Source organism: Schistocerca gregaria, chromosome 1 (assembly GCF_023897955.1).
Source record: "Schistocerca gregaria isolate iqSchGreg1 chromosome 1, iqSchGreg1.2, whole genome shotgun sequence".
NCBI classification, from domain to species: Eukaryota; Metazoa; Arthropoda; class Insecta; order Orthoptera; family Acrididae; genus Schistocerca; species Schistocerca gregaria.
The window spans coordinates 433,896,290-433,914,447 of record NC_064920.1 but is presented as its reverse complement, the minus strand read 5'-3'; positions in this window follow the sequence as shown (position 1 = coordinate 433,914,447).

Sequence of the window (18,158 nt, the reverse complement as noted above, 5' to 3'; positions counted from 1 at the left end):
GGTAAGAAAGCTAGAAAACCTGAAAAGGAAAGTATAAAGGCTCACGCTAGCTACAGTTGCGATCACTGAAGTGAAATGAAAAGAAGATAAGGATTTCTGGTCAGACGATTAGAGGATAATATCACAGCAGCAGAAAATGGTATAATGGGAGCAGGACACGTCATGACGTCATGACAGGGAAGAAGGGCAAAGAGTGAGTTACTGTGGACAGCTCAGTGAAGTGATAGGATTGTTCTCATCAGGATCAATAGCGAACCAATGCCACTAACAACGGTTCAGGAGTACACACTGTTGTCATAAGCAGAAGATGAAGAGATAAAGAAAGTATTTGACAATACTGAACTGCCGCGAAACGGCAAAGGAAAGAACATCCGGAAATTGACAAGAGGAAGGGACAGAGTGATAGCACACAGGTTAGGACATCACGGAATAATTTCCGTGGTACTGGAGAGAGCGCATAGCACAGTAACAGTGGAGGAAGATAGAGATAACTATGGATGTAGGGTGGAAAAGTTACTAGAGGAATTCGTGGATGGGCCGCATCGAACTAGTTAGAAGACTGATAGAGAAAAACGGTACTATATCTGCAGGGGAACTGTAAAGGCTGATGGTGGCCAGCTGCCTTGCTACATTAAAATTTTTTAAGAATATTCAATTGTTTTATGAGTTGAATAATGGCTTCCTACCCATGCGGCACTTCGACGAACAACCTGCATTTTTTCCTATGGGAAAGATGGGACAACAGTTTTCATGAGAATATGGCAGTTACTCGGCTAGTAAACTAGGAAAAAAGTCCTCATATTCCCCATGTTTCAAATGAGATGGTTGTCCTAATACTATTCTGTAGCGTGGTACAACATGAACCTGGAGTTGAGCTGCTAAAATACCCAATTCCACCCCTGCTGGACGCGTGTGAAATTTAGAAAGCCTCAGAAGTTCTGCCATATATCTACTGAGCGATTTCGTACTTTTTTTTCCTTTTTAAATTGTTCTCCGTTTCGATTAAGAGACATATATTTCGCCTACGTAGTTCAAAAGGCGCTGGACGCAACGCAATTGTTTCTGACCGTGCAACGAGTTGCTATTGATCGCGGGCGTCTGTTCTCTCCTCGACAACTTAACACCTTGCGTATTGCTCGTTTAACACTCTGAATTATTTAAGGCTATTACGAGAGTGGGAGATATTTTTTTACTGTTGCTTTATCTTTTGGGATGCGGAGAAAGCTTTGTATGGGCGTGGGTCGGTGGAGAGGGGGGGGGGGGGGGAGGAGGAGGACGGCTGTACAACAACCGTACAGCTCGCAGCGGGCGCTCGAGGCAACTCCGCCCGCCTCACAAAGGGCTTTAGATGAGAATTCCTGGAGCGCATCGGCTATGCAGAAAGCATCCCTTAGCAGGAATTACATCTTTTTCCCCACTTGATTGATCAAAAGCTTCCATTGATCCTGCGGATAACGAAGCAAATGTTTAAACTGGTCTGGAGTTGCCGACCGACTTTTGTACAGCAGTCTGGACGCAATTCTAACGCAGCGGCAGCCCCTAACGAGTGAGCTGCTTAATGAAAGCGGAGCCACTGGCCGGAAATATCTCCCTGCTGCGAGTACTGCTGCTGCTGCGGAATGACTACGCCAGCTCAAAGGGACGAGTTGCTCGCACTCAAGATGGCCGCCTCCCGCCTACGACACGCCGCGCTTTCTTACATCATCAGAGGCGGACGGTGGCAGGGGGCTTCGTTGTCCCCGTCATCAAGCAGGTTTCGGATAGCTACGTCTATTGACATTTGCCCATCGTTCATTATTTTCCTGTCTCTATTTTGAATCTTTCACAAAGGAGGAAAATATTAATGACCTTACGTACTTGAACCAAGGAGTGGGCAGAAAGTTTTGCAGCACGTCTTATTATTTTGTAAAGTAGTGGACTCCATACATATTATAAAAATGTTTGCATGCGTTCCACACGTCCTCCTAAACCACTGGACCGATTTCACCAAACTTGGTACACATATACCTTAGTGTCAGGTGAGAAACGCTGTGGTGGTAAGAACCACCTACCTACAAAGGGGTGGGGGTGAAGAAGAAGCGAACCCCACTCGCGAACTCGCAGACGGCATTCATTCAATATTTGTGGATTAGAGTACATAGCGACTAGCAACAGATTTTACACATAATTTAGGAACCTTACGAAATGTTTTCTCACTGAAAACCCCTACAAAATGATGTAAGGTAAAATGTTTATCGCTTGCTTCTTTTCTGCTGCTCACGCATTGAAAGTGCCCCATGAGGTTCAAATGGTTCAAATGGCTCTGAGCACTATGGGACTTAACTGCTGTGGTCATCAGTCCCCTAGCACTTAAACCTAACACATCACACATCACACACATCCATGCCCGAGGCAGGATTCGAACCTGCGACCGTAGCGGTCACGTGGTTCCAGACTGTAGCGCCTAGAACCGCACGGCCACTGCGGCCATGAGGCATGAAGTTATAACTTGTTAATTCTTTTTAGTAACCTATATTCTCGACGTATTTTACAGGCAGTATACACGTACACCACTGAACGTAAGTGCACAATTGTATCACTGTACGACACATAGTATGTTATAAGCAGTGAGGTGATTGAAAAACTGCCGCATCGTGCGTGACGTTTAAAGTTCTTTTTGCTACTAACTCCATTCGTAACACGTTTTACAGACAGTATAAACATATGTTGCTGAATCTACCTACAAAAATATATCATTGTACGACACATGGTTCAGGAAATGTGACGTCATAAACATTAAGCACAAAGCCAGACACTGAGGGGTCGAGGTGGACGCGCAGCTACAAATAAATACCTCGGCAACGGCGGCTTTCTCCCCTAGTAGCGAAATAAATTTGAGAGTAACATTGATGATAGCTTGCTCTAATTACTTAAAAATGGAAGGTAATGCAGAAGATTTGGAGAAAGAATCCTGTAACTACGATACTGCAGTGTCTGTGTTATTCCGAATTACGAAACAATGGTCCTTCGGACATTCATGCATGTCCGAAGGAACTTAGTATCGTGCTTATGGAAATGAAACGAGCGTTTGGCGTCATTGGTCGGGAGGCCCCTTAAGGGGCAGGTCCCGCCACCTTGGTGGAGGTCTTATTACATTCCACGCCACATTGGGCGACCTGCGCGCCTGATGGGGATGTAATAATGATGAAGACGACACAACACCCACTCCCTGAGCGGAGAAAATCTCCGACCCAACTGGGAATCGAACCGGGCCCCTTAGGACAGCAGTCCGTCACGCTCACCATTCAGCTATCGGGGCGGACTATCGTACTTATGGAGAACACAGAGACTGCTCATACCGTATTTATCAGACGAAACTGGTCAAGCGACTTTCAATTACAATGTCTCCCCTGTACGGGGATGTGTATAAAGGCTGTACGAGCGCAGTTGTAGGCAGCTGGTTGACGACATACGGAAGTTTGTGTTTATACGTCAGTCGTGCTCGGATAGCCTATAGGCTGCCGGCACGATAGCTCAGCGTGTTCGGTCAGAGGGTTGGCTGCCTCTGTAATAAAAGAAACTGAGTTAAAGGATCAACAACGAACTTTAGCGGCTGTTTTGCAACATCCGCCCCGAACAAATGCAACTAACAAAAATGAGATTTAAAAAAATGGTAAGATGACCGCTCGCGTTACGCGGGAAACCAGAGTTCGATTCCCTGTACGACACAAATTTTCATTGTCATTGTTCCATTGTACAGCTTACGGTTGTCCATATTCGCAACTGAAAGTACATTTCACGTTATCCTTTAATGTTCGACAACGTTGCTTGATACAGTCACGTCTTTTAAATTCAGGGTGACTCCAAGATGGTGTTACATATTTTCAGGGCTAACGCAGAAGGGTATTGAGCCGTGAGTGGCTCGTGTTCCCTTCCCTATAGGTCAGGAGTTCACTACACTCAGCTGGCGGCTACACGGGTAGCGGAGGCTGTGTGGCGTGGACTGGGCGGTTTTTTAGGTTAGAAGGCCTCGGGAAAGTGCGGGATGGGCTGCAATGTCAAAGGGTGCTTGGCAATTACAGGACGTGCTTGGATCAAAGAACAGTCGGAATTATAGTTGTAAATTGTTGTAGTTGCGCTGGAAAAGTCCCTGAGCTTCAAGCTCTAATAGAAAGCACAGAAGCTGATATCGTTATAGGTACAGAAAGCTGGCTAAAGCCTGAAATAAGTTCTGCAGAAATTTTTACGAAGTCTCAGACGGTGTTCAGGAAAGATAGATTAGGTAGAATTGGTGGTGGAGTGTTTGTGTCTGTCAGTAGTGGTTTATCTTGTAGTGAAGTCGAAGTAGATACTCCGTGCGAATTGGTGTAGGTGGAGGTTACACTTAACAGTTGCGGAACAGTTCAGAGAAAGTTTGAGTCTCGTAACAAATAAATACCCCACTCATACGGTTATTGTTGGTGGGGACTTCAACCTACCCTCGGTATGTTGGCAAAAATACTTGTTCAAAACCGGTGGTAGGCAGAAAACGTCTTCCGAGATTGTCCTAAATGCATTCTCCGAAAATTATTTCGAGCACTGAGTCCACGAACACACGCGAATTGTAAATGGTTGCGAAAACACACTTGACCTCTTGGCCACAAACAATCCAGAGCTGATAGAGAGCATCATGACTGATACAGGGATTATTGATCACAAGGTCATTGTAGCTAGGCTCAATACCATTTCTTCCAAATCCATCAGAAACAAACGCAAAATAATTTTATTTAAAAAAGCGGATAAAGTGCCACTAGAAGCCTTCCTAAAGACAATTTCCATTCCTTCCGAACTGACTATGCAAATGTAGACGAGATGTGGCTCAAATTCAAAGATATAGCAACAGCAATTGAGATATTCATACCTCATAAATTGGTAAGAGATGGAACGGATCCCCCGTGGTACACAAAAAAGGTCCGAACGCTGTTGCAGAGGCAACGGAAAAAGCATGCGAAGTTCAGAAGAACGCGAAATCCTGAAGATGGGCTAAAATTTACAGACGCGCGAAATTTGGCACGTACTTTGATGCGAGATGCCTTTAATAGGTTCCACAACGAAACATTGTCTCGAAATTTGGTAGAAAATCCGAAGAAATTCTGGTCGTATGTAAAGTACACAAGCGGCAAGACGCAGTCAATACCTTCGCTGAGCAGTGCCGATGGTACTGTTATCGACGACTGTGCCGCTAAGGCGGAGTTATTGAACGCAGTTTTCCGAAATTCTTTCACCAGGGAAGACGAATGGAATATTCCAGAATTTGAAACACGAACATCTGCTAGCATGAGTTTCTTAGAAGTAGATACCTTAGGGGTTGCGAAGCAACTCAAATCGCTTGATACGGGCAAGTCTTCAGGTCCAGATTGTACACCGATTAGGTTCCTTTCAGATTACGCTGATACTATAGCTCCCTACTTAGCACTCATATACAACCGCTCGCTCACCGATAGGTCTGTACCTACAGATTGGAAAATTACGCAGGTGGCACCAGTGTTCAAGAAGGGTAGTAGGAGTAATCCATTTAACTACAGACCTATATCATTGACGTCGGTTTGCAGTAGGGTTTTGGAGCATATACTGTATTCAAACATTATGAATCACCTCGAAGGGAACGATCTATTGACACGTAATCAGCATGGCTTCAGAAAACATCGCTCTTGTGCAACGCAGCTAGCTCTTTATTCGCACGAAGTAATGGCCGCTATCGACAGGGGATCTCAAGTTGATTCCGTATTTCTAGATTTCCGGAAAGCTTTTTACACAGTTCCTCACAAGCGACTTCTAATCAAGCTGCGGAGCTATGGGGTATCGTCTCAGTTGTGCGACTGGATTCGTGATTTCCTGTCAGGAAGGTCGCAGTTCGTAGTAATAGACGGAAAATCATCGAGTAAAACTGAAGTGATATCAGGTGTTCCCCAGGGAAGCGTCCTGGGACCTCTACTGTTCCTGATCTATATAAATGACCTGGGTGACAATCTGAGCAGTTCTTTTAGACTGTTCGCAGATGATGCTGTAATTTACCGTCTAGTAAGGTCATCCGAAGACCAGTATCAGCTTCAAAGCGATTTAGAAAAGATTGCTGTATGGTGTGTCAGGTGGCAGTTGACGGTAAATAACGAAAAGTGTGAGATGATCCACATGAGTTCCAAAAGAACTCCGTTGGAATTCGATTACTCGATAAATAGTACAATTCTCAAGGCTGTCAATTCAACTAAGTACCTGGGTGTTAAAATTACGAACAACTTCAGTTGGAAGGACCACATAGATAATATTGTCGGGAAGGCGAGCCAAAGGTTGCGTTTCATTGGCAGGGCACTTAGAAGATGCAACAAGTCCACTCAAGAGACAGCTTACACTGCACTCGTTCGTCCTCTGTTAGAATATTGCTGCGCGGTGTGGGATCCTTACCAGGTGGGATTGACGGAGGACATCGAAAGGGTGCAAAAAAGGGCAGCTCGTTTTGTATTATCGCGTTATAGGGGAGAGAGTGTGGCAGATATGATACACGAGTTGGGATGGAAGTCATTACAGCATAGACGTTTTTCGTCGCGGCGAGACCTTTTTACGAAATTTCAGTCACCAACTTTCTCTTCCGAATGCGAAAATATTTTGTTGAGCCCAACCTACATAGGTAGGAATGATCATCAAAATAAAATAAGAGAAATCAGAGCTCGAACAGAAAGGTTTAGGTGTTCGTTTTTCTCGCTCGCTGTTCGGGAGTGGAATAGTAGAGAGATAGTATGATTATGGTTCGATGAACCCTCTGCCAAGCACTTAAATATGAATTGCAGAGTAGTCATGTAGATGTAGATGTAGACATGTATTTTACACCCTGTTTTTAACGTACTTCCACCTCACTACGTTAATTTAAATTACTGCTCTCACTGAGTTGCTGCTTTGCCTGACCGTGAGCGGTGTTAGCAGCGCGTATCGATACAGCCCCTCTTGCAGTATCTTTGCTTGATTGCTATGACTTCCGGGTCTTGTCTGTCGTGTGGCAGTTCCAGTCTGGAGTTTGGATCGCGAGTTCGGGTCTGCCAGTCAGTTGAGACGTGTCTGGAGCGCAGTCCGGACTTGCCTGTCGGGGAGTTGTAATGCGGCGCTAATGCAGTCGAGTGGAGCAGCAGTGAGATGTGCGTCGACATGGCTCGCCCGACCATTGCCGCCACACGTCACTTGAGCCGGGCTACGGTCTTGGTGGATCGTCGGTCGGTCGTCCTACCGGGCGACGCGTTTTGGCTCGCCGATCGTTCATGAGTCGGCTGTGTGTGTGTGCGTGCGTGCGTGCGCATCGGCTCCCTATTTGTCTTCGTGCGAGCGTGCTTACTTGCTGTTGTATCGTCCAGATCTTCATGCAAGTGTTCGTCAGGTTGTGTGTGTAGTTGGCATTAGTTCCACTGACGATTATTTTAAATGTTGTCGGCGTACTGGCTCTGAGAGGTCGGTCGTCTCATCGGGCTCTCCCCGCACTTCTGGACCCCTTCAATTACCATCTTGTGGAAGTGGGGTCGGTCCTTTTCTGGTGCAGGGATGTCGCTTAGCCAGTGAGCGTGTTTCCTCTGCATGGTTGGGTCAGAGCCCGTATTTCCGCCGTCGTGTGTCTGGAAGTGAGTGGGAGACGCGCCAGCAGTGCTGTCGCGACGGAGCAGCAGTCGCGGACGGACCAGCGGGCAGTCGCTCGATTGGTGCGGACGAGGGAAGTTATCTCCGCGCGGTGCAGTCGGCGGGGTCCGCTGCCGGTCCCTGTGCAGTGTCGGAGCGTGTGTGGAGCTGTCCGATCGCTACAAGCTTCGTGTTTCACCGACCCAGGACGTCATAGTTAAATAGTGGTTTCAAGTACCCAAGCCACGTCCAGTCATGTTGTGTGGTCCGTTTCGGTGGTTCGCTGTTGGGGAGATTTTGTGTTTGAATTCTCATGTACCGATTGGTGGTAAGCAAGTCGTTTGTCGGTCGGTCCGTGGTTGTCCCTTGGTTGGGTTTCGACGGATCAAGTGTAGTTTGGCTCACTACCTGTCTCGCCTGAGTGCACGAGGGCAGACAGACCTCCCTGGAGGCCTTGTGAGTGACACCTCTTTTATTATCTGTTGTCAGCTAATTTAAATTTTAGGCTTCTGGTTATTTGTTTTCTTAAAATTTTGCACAATTTTGCAAATTTAATTTTTAAATTTATCTCTCAAGCTTAAACACTGTGGCTTACTGCCTTTAAAGATTATGGTAACATATTTTAAAATTTTGAAGTTTAATTATGGCCCTCAGCTATTGGTATCGCACCTTGCATATGTTGTTTTTTTGGTTTTAAATTATTTATTTGCCATCTTAATTGAATCTTTTGATTTAGTTTTTAGACTTCTTGTTAGCCTTCTGCCTTTGAATGTCTATGGTAATATATTCTATATTATAAAATTTTTCAATTCAATTGTAGTCCTCAACCATCTGTGTTGCACTTAACGTATGTTGCGTTGGAATTATTTTATTGCTATCTTAATTGGATTTTTATCTTGTTAAGGTTTCTTGTTGGTGGCCTTCAATCGTGAAAGAGTTGCTAAATTACAATAAATGACTATTAGAAGCAGAAACTGACTTAAGCCCTTCGCCCCCTTTCCACAATCCTATTACCTGTTCAGCCCAGCGGGTTTAGCGGGCTTGTCAGTTTGACGTGATGGACCATGATCCTGAAACGACCCAGTCGAAAGTTATAAACGAATATCATTCTGATGCTTCTGACAATGGACTACAGCTACCGATTCTGTTGTTGCTAAGATTGTAGAGCAGGTAGTTCCGAAGAGCACTTAGGTGTAGAGATTGGGACAATGACTCAACTAATTTCATGCAGATGCGTTGTCATGAGCAATCCTAATGTACAATGTCTTTACTTAGTAGACTGCTTTCTGTGTTTAGAAGTTGAGGTTCTGATATCGATCACCATGAACCAAATTGCGTAATAAAATGGGACCCCTACAACCGTCCTTACGATGTTACTTATTATATGGTTATCAGTTTATGTGATTTAATACACCACCTTCATGCCTTAACTGACGTTGAGAGGGTTAACTCAAATCATTTACACGATTCCATCATCAACCAACATCTATGAACTGGTTTTCAAGGATTACCCGCAACATCGTTGTTACAGGTAATCTGCGGAAACCAGTTCATATATGTTGGCCACTGATGGAATCGTATATCCGATTTGAGTTAACCCTCTCAGCATCAGTTAAGGCATGAAGGTGGTGTACTGAAGCACCTAAACTGTCAGCCCTATAATAAATAACATCGTTAGGAAAGGTGTAGATTTTCCACTTTATTATGAGTGAACGGCCGAAATCCCTCCGACTTCCAATCGGAAGTATGGACGTAAAAAAAATCAACCAAATGGAGTTTGTATTCTTACCCTCCCACACATCACAATTAAAGTTCTCATTCTTGGCAAAAATTTTGAAAACTCCGAGAGGAGTAAGATTAAAAAGGAAGAACTTTTTACTTGTGTTTATTATCTCGTCGTCGTTGTTGTTGTTGTTGCTCAAAATCTTGTTGCGTCTACGAGTACAGTCTTGCTACTGAAGATTTTGATTTAACGTTGCACCTTCTTGAAGACGAAATAACTGATGAAGAGATGCCTGTTGCTATGAATATCTTTTTATTTTATCCCTTTCTTCTAAATCACACCGACTTTATAATTTCACTTTCAAAAAACCAATAATTATATTGTTAATAACAAACTTATAAAATCTTCTTCTTCCATCCGAGGCATGTCCACCGCTACTTACATTCTGGGATACTCAAAATTTCCAAAGAGTTTACAAAGCAAAAGAGCTCACAAACTTTCTCGACAGGAGAACATTATTTCATAAATAAATCCAGAAACAAATTTAATAATTAGCGTTAGATTGCCTAATTAATAATATGAATTTTAAGTATTCCACAAATTTTGTAATTTCTATTATTCTTAAGAGAAGAGTAATTGTAACTGTTAGTTTATATTGATTGTAACACATTAATTTCTTTTTATACATTCAGCCTTTTTATTTTAGTAATAAAACTGAGATAATTTTAATCTTTGCAAGAATCGATAGTATACATGGTATCGTTTATCTGTATATAAAAAAGATAATGTTAGAGAAGGATGATTCATTATAAGTTGTACGTGGTGAAAAAACACGCAGACATGATTTTCGTGTGTGGGCGACAAAATGAAAGCAGTATAGCAGCGGAAAGGTTGTACAGGATCAAATATCCTTGTAGAGGACACCCGGCTCACTCTATTTGTCCAAGACTGTTCCAGGGAAGGTGGTATCACAGTGCAACGACTGAGGATGGCGACGAACCACGCGGATTCCCGATTTAGAAGATGCATTGCTTGCTCGAGTGGCTGAGGTACATACACGTGAAACAAAAGTTGCCCTGAAAGTGGATAGGCAGTGGAGGTCCCGTTACGCTCCCGTGATCTCATCCCACTTGATTCCTTCTGGTGTGGCCATGTGAAAAGTCTTGTGTAGGACAAACCTGTCGAGATTGAAGACCTACTAGCAAAAATACTCGCTGTCTAAGACACTGTCCGAAAGATATCTTAGATGTTTGAAAGAGTACGGCAGAACCCTGGGCAACGAGGCCCCATCTGCTGTGACACTGCGGCAGGCCATTCTGATAATGGTGACATTGTTTGTGGTTAGTATTAAGCTGTTTTTTTTTGGGTCATCGGTCTACTGACTGGTTTGATGCTTCCCACCACGAATTCCTCTCCTGTGCTAACCTCTTCATCTCGAGTAGCACTTGCAACCTACATCCTCAATTATTTGCTTGACGTATTCCAATCTCTGTCTTCCTCTACAGTTTTTGTCCTCTACAACTCCCTTTAGTACCATGGAAGTCATTCCCTCATGTCTTAGCAGATGTCCTATCATCCTGTCCCTTCTCCTTATCAGTGTTTTCCACATATTCCTTTCCTCTCCGATTGTGCGTAGAACCTCCTCATTCCTTGCCTTATCAGTCCACCTAATTTTCAACATTCGTCCATAGCACCACATCTCAAATGCTTCTATTCTCTTCTGTTCCGGTTTTCTCCCAGTCCATGTTTCACTACCATAGAATGCTGTACTCCAGACGTACATCCTCAGAAATTTCTTCTCAAATTAAGACCGATATTTGGTATTAGTAGACTTCTCTTGGCCAGAAATGCCTTTTTTGCCATAGCGAGTCTGTTTTTGATGTCCTTGCTCCATCCGTCATTGGTTATTTTACTGCCTAGGTAGCAGAACTCCTTAAGTTCATTGACTTCGTGACCATCAATCCTGATAAGTTTCTCGCTGTTCTCATTTCCACTACTTCTCATTACCTTCGTCTTTCTCCGATTTACTCTCAATCCATACTGTGTACTCATTAGACTGTTCATTCCGTTCAGCAGATCATTTAATTCTTCTTCACCTTCACTCAGGATAGCAATGTCATCAGCGAATCGTATCATTGATATCCTTTCACCTTGTATTTTAATTCCACTCCTGAACCTGTCTTTTATTTCAATCATTGCTTCCTCGATGTACAGATTGAATAGTAGGGGCGAAAGGCTACAGCCTTGTCTTACTCCCTTCTTAATACGAGCACTTCGTTCTTGATCGTCCACTCCTATTATTCCTTCTTGGTTGTTGTACATGTTGTATATGACCCGTCTCTCCCTATAGCTTACCCCTACTTTTTTCAGAATATCGAACAGCTTGCACCAATTTATATTGTCGAACGCTTTTTCCAGGGCGACAAACCCTATGAACGTGTCTTGATTTTTCTTTAGCCTTGCTTCCATTATTAGCCGTAACGTCAGAAATACCTCTCTCGTGCCTTTACTTTTCCTAAAGCCAAACTGATCGTCATCTAGCGCATTCTCAATTTTCTTTTCCATTCTTCTGTATATTATTCTTGTAAGCAGCTTCGATGCATGAGTTGTTAAGCTGATTGTGCGATGATTCTCGCACTTGTCAGCTCTTGCCGTCTTCGGAATTGTGTGGATGATGCTTTTCCGAAAGTCAGATGGTATGTCGCCAGACTCACATATTCTACATACCAACGTGAATAGTCGTTTTGTTGCCACTTCCCCTAATGATTTTAGAAATTCTGATGGAATGTTATCTATCCCTTCTGCCTTATTTGACCGTAAGTCCTCCAAAGCTCTTTTATATTCCGATTCTAATACTGGATTCCCTGTCTCTTCTAAATCGACTCCTGTTTCTTCTATCACATCAGACAAATCATGACCCTCATGCAGGCTTTCAATGTATTCTTTCCACCTATCAGCACTCTTCTCTGCATTTAACAGTGGAATTCCCGTTGCACTCTTAATGTTACTACAGTTGCTTTTAACATCACCAAAGGTTGCTTTGACTTTCCTGTATGCTGAGTCTGTCCTTCCGACAATCATATCTTTTTCGATGTCTTCACATTTTTCCTGCAGCCATTTCGTCTTAGCTTCCCTGCACTTCCTATTTATTTCATTCCTCAGCGACTTGTATTTCTGTATTCCTGATTTTCCCGGAACATGTTTGTACTTCCTCCTTTCATCAATCAACTGAAGTATTTCTTCTGTTACCCATGTTTTCTTTGCAGCTATCTTCTTTGTACCTATGTTTTCCTTCCCAACTTCTGTGATGGCCCTTTTTAGAGACGTCCATTCCTCTTCAACTGTGCTGCCTACTGCGCTATTCCTTATTTATGTATCTATAGCGTTAGAGAACTTCAAACGTATCTCGTCATTCCTTAGGACTTCCGTATCCCACTTCTTTGCGTATTGATTCTTCCTGACTAATGTCTTGATCTTCAGCCTACTCTTCATCACTACTATATTGTGATCTGAGTCTAGATCTGCTCCTGGGTACGCCTTACAATCCAGTATCTGATTTCGGAATCCCTGTCTGACCATGATATAAATTAATTGAAATCTTCCCGTATCTCCCGGCCTTTTGCAAGTATACCTCCTCCTCTTGTGATTCTTGAACAGGGTATTCGCTATTACTTGCTGAAATTTGTTACAGAACTCAATTAGTCTTTCTCCTCTTTCATTCCTTGTCCCAAGCCCATATTCTCCTGTAACCTTTTCTTCTACTCCTTCCCCTACAACTGCATTCCAGTCGTCCATGACTATTAGATTTTCATCCCCCTTTACATACTGCATTACCCTTTCAATATCCTCATACACTTTCTCTATCTGTTCATCTGCAGCTTGCGACGTCAGCATGTATACCTCAACTATCGTTGTCGGTCTGCTGTCGATTCTGATTAGAACAACCTGGTCACTGAACTGTTCACAGTAACACACGCTCTGCCCTACCTTCCTATTCATAACGAATCCTACACCTGCTATACCATTTTCTGCTGCTGTTGATATTACCCGATACTCATCTGACCAGAAATCCTTGTCTTCCTTCCACTTCACTTCACTGACCTCTACTATTTCTAGATTGAGCCTTTGCATTTCCCTTTTCAGATTTTCTAGTTTCCCTACCACGTTCAAGCTTCTGACATTCCACGCCCCTACTCGTAGAACATTATCCTTTTGTTGATTATTCAATCTTTTTCTCATGGTAACACCCCCCCCCCCCTTGGCAGTCCGAATGGGGGACTATTCCGGAATCTTTTGCCAATGGAGGGATCATCATGACACTTCTTCAACTACAGGCCACATGTCCGGTGGATACACGTTACGTGTCTTTAATGCAGTGGTTTCCATTGCCTTCTGCATCCTCATGACGTTGATTATTGGTGATTCTTCCGCCTTTAGGGGTAACTTCCCACCCCTAGGACAAGAGAGTGCCGTGAACCTCTCTCCGCTCCTCCGCCCTCTTCGACAATTCCGTTGGCAGAATGAGGCTGACTTCTTATGCCGGAAGTCTTCGGCCGCCAGTGCTGATTATTTATCAAAATTTAGACAGTGGTGGGGATCGACCCGGGACCAAAGACGTTTTGATTATGAATCAAAGACGCTACCCCTAGACCACGGGTACCCTCGTATTAAGTAGAGGATCACATATAGCAACTCAAATAATGTTTCAAGCACAATGGTTCAAAAGTCAGTTATATCTATGGTCTAGCAGTAGACGCTTGCTACATTGGAGACGCAGTGCGGTTTATTTAAACCACTGCATATCCTTTTATACTTTTGCTCGACGACTTCCATCTCAACGATGAAAAGGAAATAAATCGTCATTGTGTCTTGAGACAGTCTCCTAGTACGACGCGAGTCATTGTTTCACCTGATCATGTCAACATTTTGCAAATATAGAACAGAAAAACATAAAGTGTGGTAAGCGTTACAAAAAGAGATCTTATTACATTATTACCCAGCTTGTTGTGGACTCCTTAACCCACAAATATGTGAAAAACTTATTAGTTAATCTATTGTCCTGCATTTCAAATGTCCAAAAAACATGAATCTTTTATCATTACTTTTGAAATACTTTCTATATTTTAGTGTATTTCAGCATTACTTCATAATCTCAAACCTTCCGTTGTGTTTTTTATGTTTTCCTTATAATTTGCCTTCCTAGTACTTCTAATTTAGCTAAACTATATTTTAATGCCTGGCTCTCGCTTGCATATATGCATTCTGGCTTCACTATGCGGCGGGGCGGGGCGGGGCGGGGTCGGTGGTCTGTGTTGTTGTTAACGCTATCGTTCAGTCCACTACCTCGACAGGATTCTTGCCCATGTACCTCCAGTCTGTGGTAGCAGATACGTGCTAGTCAGTCTAAAGCTGTGTTGATGAAACTACTGCCTAATACGTACCACAAAGAGGCCGCGTAACTCTAGTTAAAAGTCAGTTCCTGAAAGTTCACGATTAAAAAATTGGCCCTTCGGGATACTCAGCCTACTTGCAGAAAAGCGTTTAAAATTACTTTAACCATGTTTTTTTATTTGTACTGAAACACATGAAATGCCTATCTGTCCGTATTTAATATGGTGAAACGTTATCATTGGAAGTTCACTGTCTGTATAACAAATATTCACTCGAAAACTAGCCAAAATTTTAATAAGTCTGACCTGACTAATTTTCACGTTCTACCAGTCACAGACCTACAACTATTCGCGAGTTAAACATTGGGCCGTTTCACTGGTCCTCTTCATAATAAGTGCTCGCTAAAATATTCCTTACAGAGCATGTAACACCAAACTTAGAAACACCAAACGTTCATTAAAATGTTCGTAACTCCAGTTGCTTCAATCACGATATGTTCGAACCGAAATTAGCTCACTATTTCCTCATCTTACTGAGTATTTTTAAGGGGAGATCTAACATCGTGTTATCCATAGGCCGCCTCTCCTTGAGGTACTCTCCTCTCTGCACATTCCTCAAGCGCGCGGGAACAGCTTAATTCAGATTGGCTGTTAATCTAAACGACCAATCAGAAATTTCCTTCCTGATCATTCTCGACCCAAATCTTGCATTATCCAATCACTAATTTGTTACTAATTAATGCCAGCAAAACTTCAATTTCTTGTTTTATGTTTAATCAAAAGAAGCAAAGTGCGAAATACTCTTCAAATCGATAAATAAACTTATTCTGCCTCTAACTTCGATTCTGGCATGATTTCACACAAAAGCATGCTCACAGAGACATACGTCACCTGAACTGTGTTTGGAACATAAATTTCCTACGGTTCAGTTGTAGAAGGTTTTAAGTAAAAAGAAATATTAAATTTTAACGTATGTTCCACATACACTCTCTCAATCATTCTCACACAGTCACACAACAAAATATAATAAAAGAATAATTTTGACTGATTTTTGTATTACTGAATGCAAAGTGACTAAAGTTTCAGAAAGAAAATTCTAATTAATTGATTTTTATGCACTGACAAATTTGTAATGGCTTCAAATGATAATGAAGGTCAATCTGTTATTATTCCTAGTTTTAAAATAACATTCGTAGGTTTTAAGAGTTTTTAGGTAGTTCTCTTTATCTCAAGAACTATATTAAATAGAAATCTGAAATTTTGACAGCATCATTCCATTAATAACAAAAGGCTGTCTATCAGATTTGAACAAAATCGGACAATAACTAATATGGATTATTTAGATGCTCAGGGGTATGAATCTTCGTATCGACTGAATGTTCCCCTATGCAACCCTCATGACTGGTAGCGTCAGCTGTGCTGTAAGCAGAGCGAAAAAAATTATATGGTTCGAATGGCTCTGAGCACTATGGGACTTAACATCTGAGTTCATCAGTCCCCTAGAACTTAGCTACTTAAACCTAACTAACCTAAGGACATCACACACATCCATGCCCGAGGCAGGATTCGAATCTGTGGCATAGCGGTCGCGCTGTTCCTGACTGAAGCGCCGAGAACCGCTCGGCCACGGCGGCTGGCTTCAGAATATCTCAGCAGTTAGCATCAAATATTCGGTGATGAGGAGTAAGACAAGGAGAAGAAGTGGAAAAATTCCAAAGGCATCGTTCAATATGCCCTGGAAAAGTACGTTCCGAGTAAGGTTTTAGGGGATGGAAAAGATCCACCGTTGTTTAATAGCCCTGTCAGAAAAGCACTACGTAAACAAAGAGCACTTCATCTCAGATTCAAGAGAAGTAAAAACCTAGCCGATAAACAATAGCTAAACGAAGCGAAAATGTGCGTAAGGAGAGCAATGAGAGAAGAGCTCATTGATTTTGAAAGTAAGACGTTGTTAACTGTCCTGAGTAAAAACCGTAAGAGATTTTCGTCTTATATAAAATCAATGAGTGGGTCAAAATCATCTATTCATTCTCTCAGCGACCACACCGGCACCGAAACGGAAGATAACAGAGAGAAGGCCAAAATACTGAATTCGGTCTTCCGAAGTTGTTTCACCGTGGAAGATAGTAACACTGTCCCTCCTTTCAATCGTCGTGCGAACGTCGAAATGGCAGACATTGAGATAACCGATCGGGGAATTGAAAAGCAGCTACAATCGCTTAGTAGTGGAAAGGCTTCAGGACCAGATGAGATACCTATAAGATCTTATAAAGATTATGCGAAAGAACTTGCTCCCCTTCTAGCAATGATTTATCTTAGATCACCTGTCGTATTATTATGGAACATGATTTATGCTCAAACTTTGACATTTTTGGAAAATGAACATCTCCTATATAAAAATAAAAAATGGATTCAGCAAACAGATACTGTGAAACTCAGCTCGCTCTGTTCCTCCATGAGACTCACAGCGCAGTGGACAACGGCGCTCAGGTTGATGCCGTGTTCCTTGATTTCAGTAAGGCATTTGACACCGTCCCGCACTGCCTTTTAATGAAAATAATACGAGCTTACGGAGTATCGAAGCAGACCTGCGATTAGAAACAAGACTTCCTTGCAGACAGAACTCAGCAATTCGCTCTTAGCGGAAGTAAATTGACACATGTAAAGGTAATATCCGGAGTACCATAGGGATGTGTGATAGGACCGTTGCTGTTTACAATATAAATACACTCCTGGAAATTGAAATAAGAACACCGTGAATTCATTGCCCCAGGAAGGGGAAAATTTATTGACACATTCCTGGGGTCAGATACATCACATGATCACACTGACAGAACCACAGGCACATAGACACAGGCAACAGAGCATGCACAATGTCGGCACTAGTACAGTGTATATCCACCTTTCGCAGCAATGCAGGCTGCTATTCTCCAATGGAGAAGATCGTAGAGATGCTGGATGTAGTCCTGTGGAACGGCTTGCCATGCCATTTCCACCTGGCGCCTCAGTTGGACCAGCGTTCGTGCTGGACATGCAGACCGCGTGAGACGACGCTTCATCCAGTCCCAAACATGCTCAATGGGGGACAGATCCGGAGATCTTACTGGCCAGGATAGTTGACTTACACCTTCTAGAGCACGTTGGGTGGCACGGGATACATGCGGACGTGCATTGTCCTGTTGGAACAGCAAGTTCCCTTGCCGGTCTAGGAATGGTAGAACGATGGGTTCGATGACGGTTTGGATGTACCGTGCACTATTCAGTGTCCCCTCGACTATCACCAGAGGTGTATGGCCAGTGTAGGAGATCGCTCCCCACACCATGATGCAGGGTATTGGCCCTGTGTGCCTCGGTCGTATGCAGTCCTGATTGTGGCGCTCACCTGCACGGCGCCAAACACGCATACGACCATCATTGGCACCAAGGCAGAA